This window comes from Pelodiscus sinensis, chromosome 2, assembly GCF_049634645.1.
Source record: "Pelodiscus sinensis isolate JC-2024 chromosome 2, ASM4963464v1, whole genome shotgun sequence".
NCBI lineage: Eukaryota > Metazoa > Chordata > Testudines > Trionychidae > Pelodiscus > Pelodiscus sinensis.
In genome coordinates, this window is record NC_134712.1 from 82,346,118 (window position 1) to 82,361,451 (window position 15,334).

Genomic DNA, 15,334 nt, shown 5'->3' on the forward strand with positions numbered 1-15,334 from the left:
AAATATACTAGATAAAAAATAAATGCAAGGGCAAGAAGACCTTCATATTCACATATGGAAGTAAAGGTGTTTAAACACTTAATTAGTTCATTTCAACAGATGTCATGATGAGTCATTGTAATTAACACAGTGAAAAGAGAAACTGAGAATTAGATTCTTTAAAAAGTCTTACTGTAATGTTCCTACTTCAACACAACTTTGTTTTGTTTTAAACACCATTCTTAATAATGCAACCCAACTACTTTTCACTACATTAGTGGCATGCGGTTATTATTTCTGAAGTCATATTGATGTATGTTGAATTCTATCTAGTTTTGTTGTTATGAAACAGAATTAATATCCTTGGAATTTACTAAAAAAAAAAATCACTCTAGAGCTGATATCTATCATGGTGAAACCCAGGTAAATTGCTCTGCTATTTTAAACTAGATTACTGGCCACTTTATATTACATTTAGGGATACCAGGACTATTGTGTGTCACCACTGTGCCTTCATCTTTTTCAAAGCATTCACAAGAAACTACAATAAATGCTATTTAACAATCATTTGAGGGCCTGGCTTTAAAGTCAGGCTTTAACCCAAATCTCTAATTTTATGGGCATAAATTTACATTAACAAGGCTTCACTTATAGCTTCTCATTGTGCCAGCTGGGCGTTGCCACTCCTTAGAGCCTGGATATCAGTAATGGCACCAGCATGCAATTGTGACAAATCAGGAAATAAGACAAAGGCGGAATTGTTTCTAAAAAAAAAAATCCATGTTATAAAATCAGTCTAATGAGTCCTTAACATCTTGTGAAAAAGGAGCCCTACTTAGGGCACCCCCTTACTTCAGGCTTGTCTTAGTTTCTCTTATCTTTTGGACACCTCAGTAATACTCTGTATGCTTTTGGAGTACAAATAGCCCTTTATGGGGGTTAATTTATTACAGGGCTCTCACAATCATAATCCAGCATTCTCCAACCCAATCCAACCAGTTCATTTAATCCTTCAAGTCCCACCAGTCCATCCATACAGCAAATACAGCACTAGTATCTCACCATGCACTGGCTCTCAAGCTGGGCTCCAGCATCTGACTACACCTCACCAGAGCCCCTTTCGCTAAGGTAGTTCTCCACCCTATTTCCTTTCCAGGTCTGGCACCAGTTTGTGCCTGGAGACGTCAGTGGGCTCCCTCCATCATTCCTCAGCCCTGAGCCCTCTTTGGCCCTCTGGCCTCAGCGGTCTCACTCAGAGGCAGCAAGCATCTTCCTCTGCTGCTTTCATCCCCCCACCAGCCCTCTGACCATAGCAGTTGGTAAGTGACATCGCTCTGTCCCAGCCACCTTCTGCTTTCATTACCTGATTTACCACCACCACTCCCTTGGGAGCTCTCACTGGTCCCTCCTTCAGGGGCATCCCCCTATCTGAATCTCTCAGCCTAGCTCTTCTGAGCACTCTCCCCTGAGCACTCTGGACTCTCCTCTCCCTATTGGGATGCCAGGTTCTTGAACCTTCCTGCCTTTGGACTGATTCCAATTTATAGCCCCAAGGGACAGCCCCCTGCTCTCATTACACCAAATTAGGTCTGGAAAAGGAGAGCAGAGCCCAATTTCATGTAAGGAGCCAATTATTCTGTTATACACCAGTGGCATAGTGTTTTGTTTTAAATATTGGCAAATTAGATATTGCAAGTACAGTCCCAATATTCATGCACCATTGGACAAGTGGGGTATGCATGACCCCAGTGCTTACTGGGCAGGATGGTTACCACATACCTAGTCTTGTCTGTTAATATTTTTGAACATCCAGAATTCTCTTGCATTTCCCTTTCTTTTCAAAAGATCCCAGTGCACCTCATGTATTAATACAGTAAATAGACTATACACACAGATCGCTTTTTTGCCTTGACAATCAGATGATAAGCATTAACAGCAAGAGTACATTAAAGTTTGTCATTTTCTTATCTATCGTCCTCTGTGCAATTAACTCCTCATTTGCGGACTCACTAGACTCTACTCTTTTGTTGACGTTTGGAATCCTGTGATGTTGCTTACATTACATTCAGTTCTTGAACGGTCCTCTTTATCTATCTTCAGACTTTTTAAATCCTAATTTCTGTAGGCTCTTGCATCCATTGTCTTTGAATTAACACAATTTAATTCTTTTGAAAAAAGTCAGCAGTGCAGCACTCCACTTCTTTTTATGCCATTATGGCATGGGCCAAACCCCTCATTATGCTTTCACATTAGGATTTGATAAATTTACTATCACAGCAAATTAAGCCAAATAAAATGGCATTTCCAATACACTGGAATATTTTAATCCAGGAAATGGAATGCACAAAGCAGGTTTTTATACACACCACTATGTCAGGAATTATACATTAAACATGTCACCTTTGTACTGCTCTAGTTAATTTGACCATGAATCTAATTCATTTTTTAATTCAATAACATAAGGTATTATGAAGATTTATATGAAGCATTAAGTGAGTGAACACAGCTATACAACTGAGATCACTACAGGTATAAGAACTTAGTGCTGACTTCCAAACAGTTCATGATTTACTATATCCTACTCCTAATTCAAACACTACCTGTAATCCTGAAAATGAATGATAAATACATGAAAATTAATCATAATATATTAGCATGTAAGTATTCTCCCCTAAGGAAATGATGTCTTCAAAGATTCTCATTAGTAAGTTCATCTCCAGACTGCTTTGCATTTAAGTCCTACCATGCATACAAGCACAGTATAAACTTATTTGAAATCTATTAACACCAAATATGTTTATTCCTTAGTGTTATTTTAATGAGTGTTATTTCTTAAATTAAAGCTTTATAACTGAATGACAGTTAAATGCAATTAGGCACTATCAGATAAGATGCTAACAATTCCCTTTTTAAAAGGAAAAATAACATCCATTACTATTTTAAGGTTTTTTCGGGGAGAGTGTGGGGGAAGAGAGATGGCAAAGTCTTCCATGTGACATCTAAAGTTTGTTACCTTACACTGAGACATTGAAGAAAGTCTGGCTAAAGATTAGGTTAGATTCAGCCTGTATGATAGAAATACCGTAAATATAACAGTTGAATACAAAACCAGTGCTTGCAAAGATGTCAGATTATAAATGTATATACAGGCAGTCCCCGGGTTACGTACAAGATAGGGACTGTAGGTTTGTTCTTAAGTTGAATCTGTATGTAAGTTGGAATTGGCATCAGCCGCTGCTGAAACTGATCAGTTTCAACCGCGGCTGAATCTGGACGCCAGTTCTGACTTACATACAGATTCAACTTAAGAAACCCAGGTGTCCCCAAGTCAGCTGCTGCTGAAACTGATCAGCGGCTGATTCCAGGAAGCCTGGGGCAGAGCAACTCTGTCTCGGGCTTCCTGTAGCCAGCCGCTGGTCAGTTTCAGCAGCGGCTGACTTGGGGACGCCTGGGGCAGAGCAGCTGGGGTGCTTCTGGGTTGCTCCAGTAGCGCGGCTCCTCGGCGCTACTGGAGCAACCCAGCATCACCCCAGCTGCTCTGCCCCAGGCGTCCTGATTCAGCCGCTGCTGAAACTGACCAGCAGTGGCTGAATCAGGACGCCTGGGGCAGAGCAGCTCGGGTGCTGCCGGGTTGGTCCGGAGCGGCGCTGCGGGATCAACCCGGCAGCCCCCAGCTGCTCTACCCCAGGGGTAGGCAAGAAAAGCCTGGTCTGCGGGGGGGGACACTAGCTGCACCCCCCCCCCCCAGCAGACTAGGAGGACGGGGGTGGCGGGACCGCCCAAGTCCTCCACGGCTTTGTTCTGTCTCCCTCGTCTGCTGACCTGGGAGACGCGGAGCAAAGCCGCAGAGCACGCGGGCAGCAGGACAGTCCAGGCGCGCCGCGGCTGTCCCACTGCTGGCGTGCTCCGAGGCTTTGCTCCCCATCTCCCTGGTCTGCTGGTCGGGAGACAGGGATCAAAGCCACGGCGCACGCCCGCAGGGGGACAGCTCAAGCGCGCCCGGGCTGTCCCGCTGCGGGCATGCTCCAAGGCTTTGCTCCCCGTCTCCCTGCAGACCAGGGAGACGGGGAGCAGCTTTTCTCTCCCTGGAGGACAGGGGTGGCGGACCGCGGTGCATCTGGGCGTCCCGCCGCTCCCATCCTCCGGGGCAAGAAAAGCCCCATTCGTAACTGCGGATCCGACATAAGTCGGATCCGCGTAACTCGGGGACTGCCTGTATGACAAGTGCAAGTCTACAAGAGGTACCAATTTCTACTGTTTTCTGTTGTGTACCAAGCTGTGTGCTTGTGATCTCTGTGAAGCCCAGATGGAAGGATCCAGTGGACCCCTGCCCAAGAAAAGGAGCTGCTACTTCAGCCATCGTGCCTGTATGCTAGAAAGGTAGACAGCCTGTGCATTACTGCAGTCTTAGGGTACGTCTAAACTACATGCCTCTGTCGGCAGAGGCATGTAGATTTGTTTTTTTGGCAAAGGCAAATGAAGCCGCGATTTAAATGATCGCGGCTTCATTTACATTTACATGGCTGCCGCGCTGAGCCGACAAACAGCTGATCAGCTGTTTGTCGGCTCGTGCGCTAGTCTGGACGTTCCCCCTGTCGACATCAAAGCCCTTTGTCGGCAGCCCCGGTAAACCTCATTCCACGAGGAATAACGGGGCTGCCGACAAAGGGCTTTGATGTCGGCAGGGGAGCGTCCAGACTAGCGCATGAGCCGACAAACAGCTGATCAGCTGTTTGTCGGCTCAGCGCGGCAGCCATGTAAATGTAAATGAAGCCGCGATCATTTAAATCGCGGCTTCATTTGCCTTTGCCTATGTGTCTAATCTACATGCCTCTGCCGACAGAGGCATGTAGTCTAGACACAGCCTTAGTGTTGGTGGAGTCATATCTCTGCAGATCAACCATTCCCTCCCTTGTCATGCATCTTTACCCATCTCTCCTAATCCGTAACCTCTTGCACAATGAAACTGCACCTGTTCTACTGAGTATGAAGCTCCCTGAACCAAAGAGGAAGCAGTGTTTGTCCCTGGGCTATTAGGTCTGGGTCAATAAACAAGTGTTATTTAAATTATAAACAGCCTTTTCCAGTAATTAAATCTCATCATTACTGATGATAATCACACAAGCAGAGAAATGAGTTCTCTTTTGTGCATGTGGAAGAGTTATGCAGACGTGGAGGACAACTGTGAAACACAGGATGTGTAAATTAATCTAGAGTGTGAACACTACCCATTATGTAACGTATTCTGAACCTCAAGAATATCAATTGCCTATTTAAGCAGAATTTTGTTAATCTTAACCTAGTTACTGATGCACCGTTGACAACTTAGAATGCTATTACAAGCTTCACAGCACTTTATTTATTAAATGAGATCCATATTTCTAGAATGATTACATGAGAATTTCAGCTTTTATTTATTTTTAAAGTATGTTTCTGGGCCTTATGGTGCAGAGAAAAGTGAAAATGTGAAAATCTTGAGAGCACCCTAAATGTTAAAACAACCCCAGAGGGTAAATAAAGAGTCAACAGTTATTTACTCATGTAAGAGGCCCATGATTTGAAGATGTGCCTCAGGCTCTTTGACCTCTTGGAATTGACCATGGCACTTACATTGTGAATAGTTCTCTAAAAACATCCCATCAGGCTATGTCTACACTACAGGCTTCTTGCGCAAGAAGCTTTTTGCGGAAGAGATCTTCTGCAAAAACTTCTTTGTGCAAGAGCACATCCACACTGCAAAAGCACATTAAAAAAGTGACACGCTTTTGCGTAAGAGAACATCCAGACTGCATGGACACTCTCTTGAAAGGAAACTCTGATTGCTATTTACAGAATGGCCACCAGGGAACTTGTGCTTTTTTCGATTGCCTCTTTTTGCACAAAAACCCCCTGTTCCCTGTCCACACACACCTTTTTGAGCAAGAGCTCTTGCACAAAAAGGAGTTATTTCTCATAGGAGGAGGAATATCTACACCAAAAAAACCCCTCTGTTCTTTCGTTTTACTTGTGCAAAAATGCATTTGAGTTGTGGATGCTCCACAAGGTTTTGTGCAAAAACTCTGTAGTGTAGACCTAGCCTCAGTGTATAGCAACAGTCAAAAAAAGCAAATAGAATGTTAGGAGTCATTAAAAAAAGGATAGAGAATAAGACAGAAAATATCTTATTGCCTCTATATAAAACCATGGTACGCCCACATTTTGAATACTGTGTACAGATGTAGTTGCCTCATCTCAAAAAAGATATATTGGTATTGGAAAAGGTTCAAAAAAGGGCAACAAAAATGATTAGGGGTTTGGAATGGGTTCCATATGAAGAGAGAGAAAAAAAGACTTGGACTTTTCAGCTTAGAAAAGAGAAGACTAAGGGGGGATATGATAGAAGTCTATAAAATCATGACTAGTATGGAAAAAGTGAATAAGGAAAGGTTATTTACTTATTCTGACAATATGAAAACTAGGGATCACCAAATGAGATTAATAGACAGGAGGTTTAAAACAAACAAAAGGAAGTTTTTCTTCACTCAGTGCACAGTCAACCCATGGAACTCCTTGCTAGAGGATGCGGTGAAGGCTAGAACTTTAACAGGGTTCAAAAAAGAGCTAGATAGATTCATGGAGGTTACGTCCATCAATGCCTATTAGCCAGAATGGGTAGGAATGGTCCCTAGCCTCTGTTTCTTTGGAGGTGGGTGACAGGAGGGATCACATGTGGATTACCTGTTGTGTTCCCTCCCTCTTGGGTATCTGATATTGGCTACTGTCAGCAGACAGGAAACTGGGCTAGATAGACCTTTGCTCTGATCCAGTATGGCCATTCTTATGTTTTTATGCTCTTGCAGAGTTTAATTGTTTTTTCTGAGAGTATGTAGAGTAATAAAACCCCTGTATGGTTACAAAACACTGAAATCAGTCTGGCAGTTTTGCAGTAACAGGAAAGTTGAGACTGGAATGTATACATGTATGAGTCAGAGATGCCTAGCCAAAGCCTCACAGACTATTCAGTTATACAACCAAACAGTTCTCTTGTGATGTTACGACATGACTGTCTTTCACCACATGCAACTGGATGTCATGCTTGAGGGAAAAGCTGAGTGGCACCAGGCAATGCCAGAGGAGGAAACTGAGATACAGTCAGGGTGGATGTGTCTCATTCATAGCATTTGATGTGGAGATACGAATATCAAAGGCAGGGAAATTGCCTTTGTAGTGCGTTATCTTGTGATACCTTATGGTGCATCTATATATCAGGGCTTAGCTCAATTTGCACAGCTTATTTTGAGTTATGTCAATTGCATAGCTTATTTCAAAATAACTTATTTCAAAATTTGGAGCGTCTACACAGCACTTATTTAGAAATAGAGTACTCTTCCTCCAACTTACCTTACTCCTCATATAATGAGGGTTACAGGAGTCGGAGTAGGTAGTCTTTCAGCTTGACAGTATTTCAACATTACTTTGAAATAACCGCCTGCTATCTAGACGTGGACTAAGTTATTTTGAAATAACGTTAGTTATTTTGAAATAATTTTGCTGTGTAGACATACTTGGAGACTAGCAAGATTTCTATAAAGACTAACAAGGTCTCTCTATGTTACATATATATTTCCCCTACTTTTGATATTTGCAGCTTTACATCAAATGCTATGAATGAGCCACATCCACTCTGACTTAATTAGCTTCATTAACATTGGTCCTAAAATTGACAGGTAACGTCTTTTGCTGTTATATATACCCTGGATTCTGTAATTTCAATTCCAACTCATCTGATTAAGTGGGTTTTACCAATGAAAACTCATAACCTAATCCATTTGTTAGTCTCTAAAAAGATGCCACAGGATAAATGGATTGGTTATGATTTCACTTACCCATGTTACACTACTGACTTTCACCAGCATATAAGATTGAATACCTTACTACAGGGAGGAAAAGAGAAGCTGTTGTAAGCAATATTCAGAAAGGTTCTGAGTATGGTTGCTATCTTGGAATTGCTAGTCCTCGGTTGTTATCTTCCAGTACTCTGAAGTGTACTGCTACTCTAATCTCATCCTGTACTCCCATCCCCTCAAATTATAGAAGCTACACCTTCCCCCCAAAGATAATGAAAACAGACTGAATGTTGAAACTTGGCAGGTAATATATTCCCCAGTGAGAAGTACATTCACAATCTACTTTGAGAAGTTGGCCACGTAATTTACTGGATGTACTGGATCCATTTAAAGGGACTTTCTGGAGCTGGCATGGAGATTAATTATTTTTTTGAGATATGTAAAGATCAGATTCTTGGATTTTAGAGTGCTGAAAGCAATTTTATTCTGTAGTCAGGAACTTGATTTCTGTTCCTGATAGAAAAGCTTGCAGAAGAATACACAAGAAGACACCTGCATTTATGTCTTCCAGTGTGCTTCCCAAAGCTCCCCTGGGCTGCAAATGGCACACCAAAACCAGTGGGAGAAATAAGGCTAAGGAGTTGGTAAGTAAACAAACAGGAGAGGCCTGGTAGCAACTTTTTCAAAGTGGGTCTCCGGACCACTTTGAGAAACACTGGGCTATGACCTACTCCACTTTGTTGGAACATTAATTCAGTAGGAATTCTGAGGGAAGAATGGAACCTGTTTAAACACCATTTAGTATCTGTTAAGTCTGTCAGGGCAGTCACAGTCATCACAAGCAACTGCAAAGGTGATAGTAATTTTTTTTAGTAGACCTTGTAATGAGAACTCTTATATAATCAAAGTTCCCTAAAACCAAGTGGAAACTAGGAGTATTTTCCCTTTAAAAAATAAACGGAGTCAAGGGCAGCCTGTTGTTAGCTATCCTGGATTTTAATCTGCAGAAAAGAAGAATAAGGGGGGATTTGAAAACAGCCTTGAACTACCTAAAGGGGGATGGAGAGAAGCTATTCTCTGTTGTGACAGATGACAGAACAAGGAGCAATGGTCTCAAGTAGCAGTAAGGGAGGTCTAGGTTGGATATTAGGAAAAACTATTTCAGTAGCAGGGTGGTGAAGTACTGGAATGGGTTACGTAGGGAGATGGTAGACTCTCCATCTGTAGAGGTTTGACCAAGCCATGACTGGGATGATTTAGGTGGGGTTAGTGCTGATTTGAGGAGAGGGTTGGACTAGATGACCTCCTGAGGCCTCTTCCAACCCTAATCTTCTATGATTCTGTGATCCTCCCACCATAGAAGTTGGTGTAGAGCAGGTTGTCAAAACAGGAGATATTAAGTTGCTTAGTTTTAAAGTTACTTGTCTATCTCTGGACTGATCCAGACAGTTTTGGGCTAGAAGGCTCCCTTGAGAAATGAAGTTTTAAAATTAGCATGATCTGAAGACACATGCTGAGAAGACAATATTTAAGATGATAGAATATTACACCAGGTAAAGGACACAGTCAGTTTTTTAATAATCAATTTTTTGCCTGAACCTCTTGCAAATCCACCTGAGTTTCATCAGGCACAAACTGAGTCATAAGGAAAAGCATTTATCTGCCAGCATAGCATGAACTAGTTTAACACTTGTAGGGGAGAGGAATACTCTCCACATTTTAAAACTTAGGGATGAGTCAGAACTGTTTTTCACTATATTTTTTCCTCAAAGAGAAGAGTTTTTAGAGATTGAACCCTTAAGAACAGATGCACAGTTGGAGTACAAATATTTTGATTCGACAGCATAAACGCATAGGAGCAAGTTCATTCCGACATTATGCCTGCTTCTGTCATGGCAGGCTTTGAGAATGATCCCCTGGGTCAGAAAGCTGGGTGCACATGAGAGACAGAGGGATAGAATTGTAATCATTCTCCATCAGAATAGTCTTCCCTTATCTAGCAGTTCAAGTGTAAACTAGCAGTGCTCAAACACTGGGTGGTAATGGCCAGGGAGAGAGCAGGACAGAGTAGCTGGAAAATGCCCTAGTTGAACATACATCTTCTACAGCCTCAGTCAGCAGGACCCCTAGGATGAAGGGAAATTTCAGTGACAGTGGATCAGCCTTCTCAGAGGATTTTAAAATGGTCCCTTAGCTTTTAAAATTATCACGGTTCAGGTGTGTGTGTAGGGGGGCAGGGTTGAGGAGTGGGGAATTGCTCCAACACCTTGTTACATTCTAAATTAATTGTATTAAATCAGAAGAGGGGCCACGTGGACATCTCAGTTAAGACCTGTTCAATGTGTAGCTACCATAAAAAAGGATTCCAACAAGGAAGGCTCCCAGGAAGCGGTGACTTGTCCCTGTTGCTTCTAGGTGCAAATGTAGCCAGGGAGATCTCCACTTGCCAGCTCCACTCCTGCAGCGGTCATGGTCCCTGGCCCCATCCCAGAACCCAACGCCTCAAGCTAGAGCCCTCACAACCCCCTATCCCTTAATGCTTAGCCCCAACCCAAAGACCCCATCTGCACCCTGAACCACTCATTTCTGGCCCCACTCTGGAGCCTGTACTCTCAGCCCGACCTCCACACACATCCCAGCCCCAACCCTCTCCTGCATCCCAACCCCATCCCAGCATGGTGAAAATGTGCAAATGAGTGAGCAACGGTGGGGGGGGGGAGGGGAGATGGAGCCAGCAGGGATGGGATAAGGTGTCAAGAGTGTTAGTTTTTCTGCAAATGGAAAGTAGTCAACACTATCTACATGCCAATGGTTCAAAGCACAACAATTATCCCTGTTCTACTATAATGACATGCACAGCAGAGCAGGGGGTGGAAAAGAATGCTGAGGAATCACATAGCAACAAGAAGGCATAGGGAGAGATCACTGACTTGGGCTATTCCAAACTAGGCTGCTGGCCGGTTGGGTGACCTTGGGCAAGTCATTTCACCTCTTTGGGCCTCATTTTCCCATTTGTAAAATGTGGATGCTACTCAGTTTAAGATCTGAGAAAAAGTGCTATCTAAACAGGTAGATTTTTTTTTATTATTAATCATCAGTACATCAGCTACAAACCTAGTGTCTAAATGACTATTAGATCCTACCAACAAATGTTTTTCCATTCTTTTAAAAATACTAGGAATTCAAGTGACAAAACATTTGTTAACACAGCGTTAAGGCCAAAACCCAGGCAATTTTAATGTTGGTCCCCAGGGCTGGCAGTAGCCATTGGGGGTTAGTTGCATGCACTCCAGTTGCAATCACTCTGGGAGGTGCAGCTGTATCAAATGGTGGGGGGAACAAGCTGAAGCAGCATAGGAGATGTGAGTCTGGGTCCTGCATATGTGCTCTCAAAAGAGGTAGATATGTGCATTGAGGTTCAAGCCTGCATCATTTCAGTACATAACTGCAGAGGGTTCTTCTTGCCCTGGGTGTTGTTAGTAGTGAGAGAAAACATGAGAGCAGTCTGGTTTCAATGCAAGGTAGGGGAAGTATCGGTTTGGGTGGTAGCCTGTGTAAGGGGGTTGAAAGAGGGTGGGGAATGGCTGCTGAATTTTACAGGCAGGGTATTCTGTCAGGGATGTAGGCTCCTTGTTTGACTAAGCCAGGGAAGACAGTGTTTGCCCTGTATAACGAAAAGGCAGAGTGGGAATACGTGTGTTATGGGCATTTCTCAAAGAGGGCAAAGTTAAGGTAAATATCCATGTCTTTTTTAATTCAGCCCTCAATATATCCTGTAGTGGTGGAAGTAGCCTGTAATAGGATGGAACTCCGACCTCATGAGCATCCCTGGCTGTAAGCATGCAAGCCTGCAGTTCTCTTGGCTCATGGTGCCCTCTGTCAGCTGCTGCACTTTTCAGGCCAGTCTTCATGACACAGCTCTCCAGCTGAGTCTTACTCTAGTCATGAGTGAAAAACAAAACAAAACAAACCCCTTCTAGGGTATGCAAGGTGAATGGACCCCTTTGGGATGTCACCTGATGTTCTGAGATACCACTGAACCCACCTTTTCTGCCAGCCTGGGCATCCTTTAATTCTGTCTTGCGGGGCCACGCTCTTAAACCTCCTCCTTCAGTTCTAGTCCTTTTTGTTTCTAAGTATCTCTTTGAGTGGGGAGGCAGAGAAGAAAAAACCTGAAGATCTTGATTATTTTCCTTCCCCACCTTATACAGGATTTCCATAAAGCGGGAATCTGTTGTTTGATTGCCCTACCTCTTAGTGGAACAGTTCAGCAGTCCAAGATAGAGATTCATGTCAGCTGACTAAGTCACCTAACTGTAGAATCACAGCATCCATAAGTCAGTGAAAATAAGAGGTGTGTGCAGGAAGACGAAGCCTTTCCACAGTCCATTAACCTTGCTGATGGGCAATCAGCCCTCTCCAGCTTTTTTATAGTGTTTCCACCTGAAGTGTTAGCAATGGGTGTTACCCAAAGTAGCATAGTTGAAATACAGACAGTCTATATTCTTAACTTCAGATACAAAAATGACACACGCATACAAATAGGATAATCATATTCAGTAAATCATAACTTTTGCAAGGATGCCAGACATGAGTTATCTTGCAGAAAGTACATCTCAGTTATATATCATAAGCATATTTTCATAAAGAATATGGTGGTTAACCACTGGAATAAACTGCATAGGGAGTTAAAGGAATTTCTGGATATTTTTAAGAGCAGGCTACACAAGCACGTCTCGGGAATGGTCTAGATCAGTGGTTCCCAACCATTAGGACCGGTGGCAGGCCACGACTCTCTACCTGCTAGGCCGTGGCACTCTGCAAGGCCATGCCCTCAGCTGCTAATGATCCCCATCAGCTGGGGAGCTCCCTTCTCTAAAAATTCTCCTCCCACGGTGAGTGGCGCTGGGGGCTGCCCCATGTGCCATGGCTGGAGCCGGGCCATGTTGAGGCTGTTCTGTGTCCTATCCATTGCAGATAGCATGTTCAGAACCAGGGAATGGAACCTTTGTGGCCATGAGCATCCCGGTTGATATTACTGAGGAGGATCAGGTTAGAGACCCTGGGGAGCAGCGCTGTGTGTCCGTGATTTCCGACCCTCCTCTGGCAGGGCCCGGCTTCTCCCACAGGGTCTCTCCTGCCGGCTTCAGCCTGCACCATGTGTCTGGCTGCTTCCCAACATAGCTGGCAGCACCAGTCGGAGTTGTGCGGGGGGAGCTGGGCTCCTTGACTCAAACCAGCAGTTGTCAGGGGGCTAGTAGTGCTCGGCTGTTGGGTGGGTGCTGTGAGCCCGAAATGTGCACGGGCTGAGTGACCCTGCACCTCTAGGCACTGACTGTTAACGACCGGGGGAGGAACTCTTGAAACACCAGAAACATGAGCCCGCCCCTGTCGCTTGTGCCTCAGACACTGTCGAGCCTGCGAATCAAGGGCTGGGCTATCAGCAGGCCTGGCAGGGCAGGGCAGGGGAGGGGGTCTCTTCCCAGACATGGAACAGCAGTCCACTGAGTAGTGGGAGGGTTGCACAGAGCCTGGTATGGGAGCCTTTAGAGCAGCAGCGACCCAGGCAGCAACGCTTAGCTGGCAGGCAGTGCAGGGCTAAGTGAGGGTTCTGGAGGTTCTGGGGGCAGGGCTAGTGCTGGGGGGCTCTAAGAGGTGGGGGGCTGGCACTGGGGGATTCTGGGGGCCAAGTTAGTAGTGGGAGGCTTATGGGGGCAGGGCTGACACTGGAGGGCTCTGGGAATGGGGCTAATATTGGAGGCTGGGACGGGGAGAGGATTAGAGGGTTGGGTGCAGTGGGGCTCTGGAAACAGAAGCCTGGCACTGGGGGGGTCTGGTGGTGGTGGGCTCGAAGGGGTGGGGGGCTGGCACTGGGGGGCTCAGAGGACAGAAGGCTGGCATTGGGGGGGTTGGGTTCAGGGGACTCTGCGGTCAGTGGCTGATGCTGGGGGGTAGTGGATGGGTGGGGAGCTCTAGAGGTTAGGGCTGGCACTGGGGGACTCTGGAGGCTAGGGCTTTTGGTGGACCAGGAACATTTTATTTGCATATTCATTATTTGTATAATGAATATGCAAATAAGTGTTGCCAGTCCTCTAAAAGTTTGTGAATTGGTTTGCCAGTTCCTGGTATCAAAAAGGTTGGGAACCATTGGTCTAGATAATTAGTCCTGTGATGAGTTCAGGGGACTGGACTGGATGACCTCTTGAGGTCTCTTCCGGTCCTATAATTCTAGTCCAGCTCTTCATTGGGCACCATCTCAGGTTAGCCCCCTTCTGCAGGGGGAGGGGGAAGGGAGGGGATAATAGATGCAAATTCAGTCCTTTTTCTGGGCCTTTCAAACTCCTTTTTCTTGGGGCACAGTCACTTCTCCTCAATGGCTGTTAGTGTGGGATAAGGGACCTTGGCCTGCCCACTATTCTGGGTTCTAACTCAGAGACTCTCTAAGTAGCAGCCACAACCCTTTAACTAACTGCTTTTCCCTGGACTCGTCTCTGTAACCTGTCTGAAATGAGTTTTGGCAACCCATCAGAAGCTATTCTCTCATCCAGTCTCTGCCAGCAACTACCTTATATTAGCACCCACAGCCATCCAGGAGCACCTTTTGCTTCCCTTATCCCTGCAAGTAGACTGCACTCATTCTGCCCCTGCAGCTCCTTTTATATAAGCCTGCTGGAACCTCATTGGGTGGTCCCTAAAACTGCTCTGGTTGACTGCTTTTCTGGAACCACTCTTGCCCACTTGGAGGACCTCTCAACTGCTCCTTTCCTGGGATGGGTGTGGCAGGAAGCTAAAGCCTCCAGCAAAGGGCCTTGTCTAGTCCATCATGTAGTGATTAAAGCTCTGTCTGATGAATCAAAAGAATTATTGTAATTCCAGAGAGCTGTATGCATTAACTGAGGACAAAAATGCTAGAACTATGTTGTAACTCTCAATGATTTCAGATTCAAGCTATGTCTAGACTGCAGGCTCCTTTTGGAAGAAGCTTTTCCAGAAGAGATCTTCCGAAAAAACTTCTTCCAAAAGAGAGTGTCCACACTGCAAAAAACACATCAAAAAAGCAATCTGCTTTTTCAACAGATAGCATCCATTCAGTGTGGATGCTATCTTGCATGTAAAATGTGATTACTATGGGAGGAATGGTCACCAGGGCACCTGTGCTTTTTCCTCTTTCCTCTTCTTGCGAAAGAATTTCTTCTGCCCCGTCCACGCACGCCTTTTTCCAAAAGAGCTCTTTTGGAAAAAGGCTTCTTCCTCGTAGAAAGAGGTTTACCAATGTCAGAAAAACCCCTCTGTTTTTTCGATTTTCTTTTGGAAGAATGTGATTGCAGTGTACACGTAATTGAAGTTTTTCAGAAAAACAGCCGTTTTTCCAAAAAAACCTCTCTAGTGTAAACATACCCTTAGACTCAAAGGCTATGTCTACACTGGCATGATTTTCCGAAAATGCTTTTAATGGAAAAGTTTTCCGTTGAAAGCATTTTCGGAAAAACACGCCTAGATTGGCAGGATGCTTTTCCGCAAAAGCACTT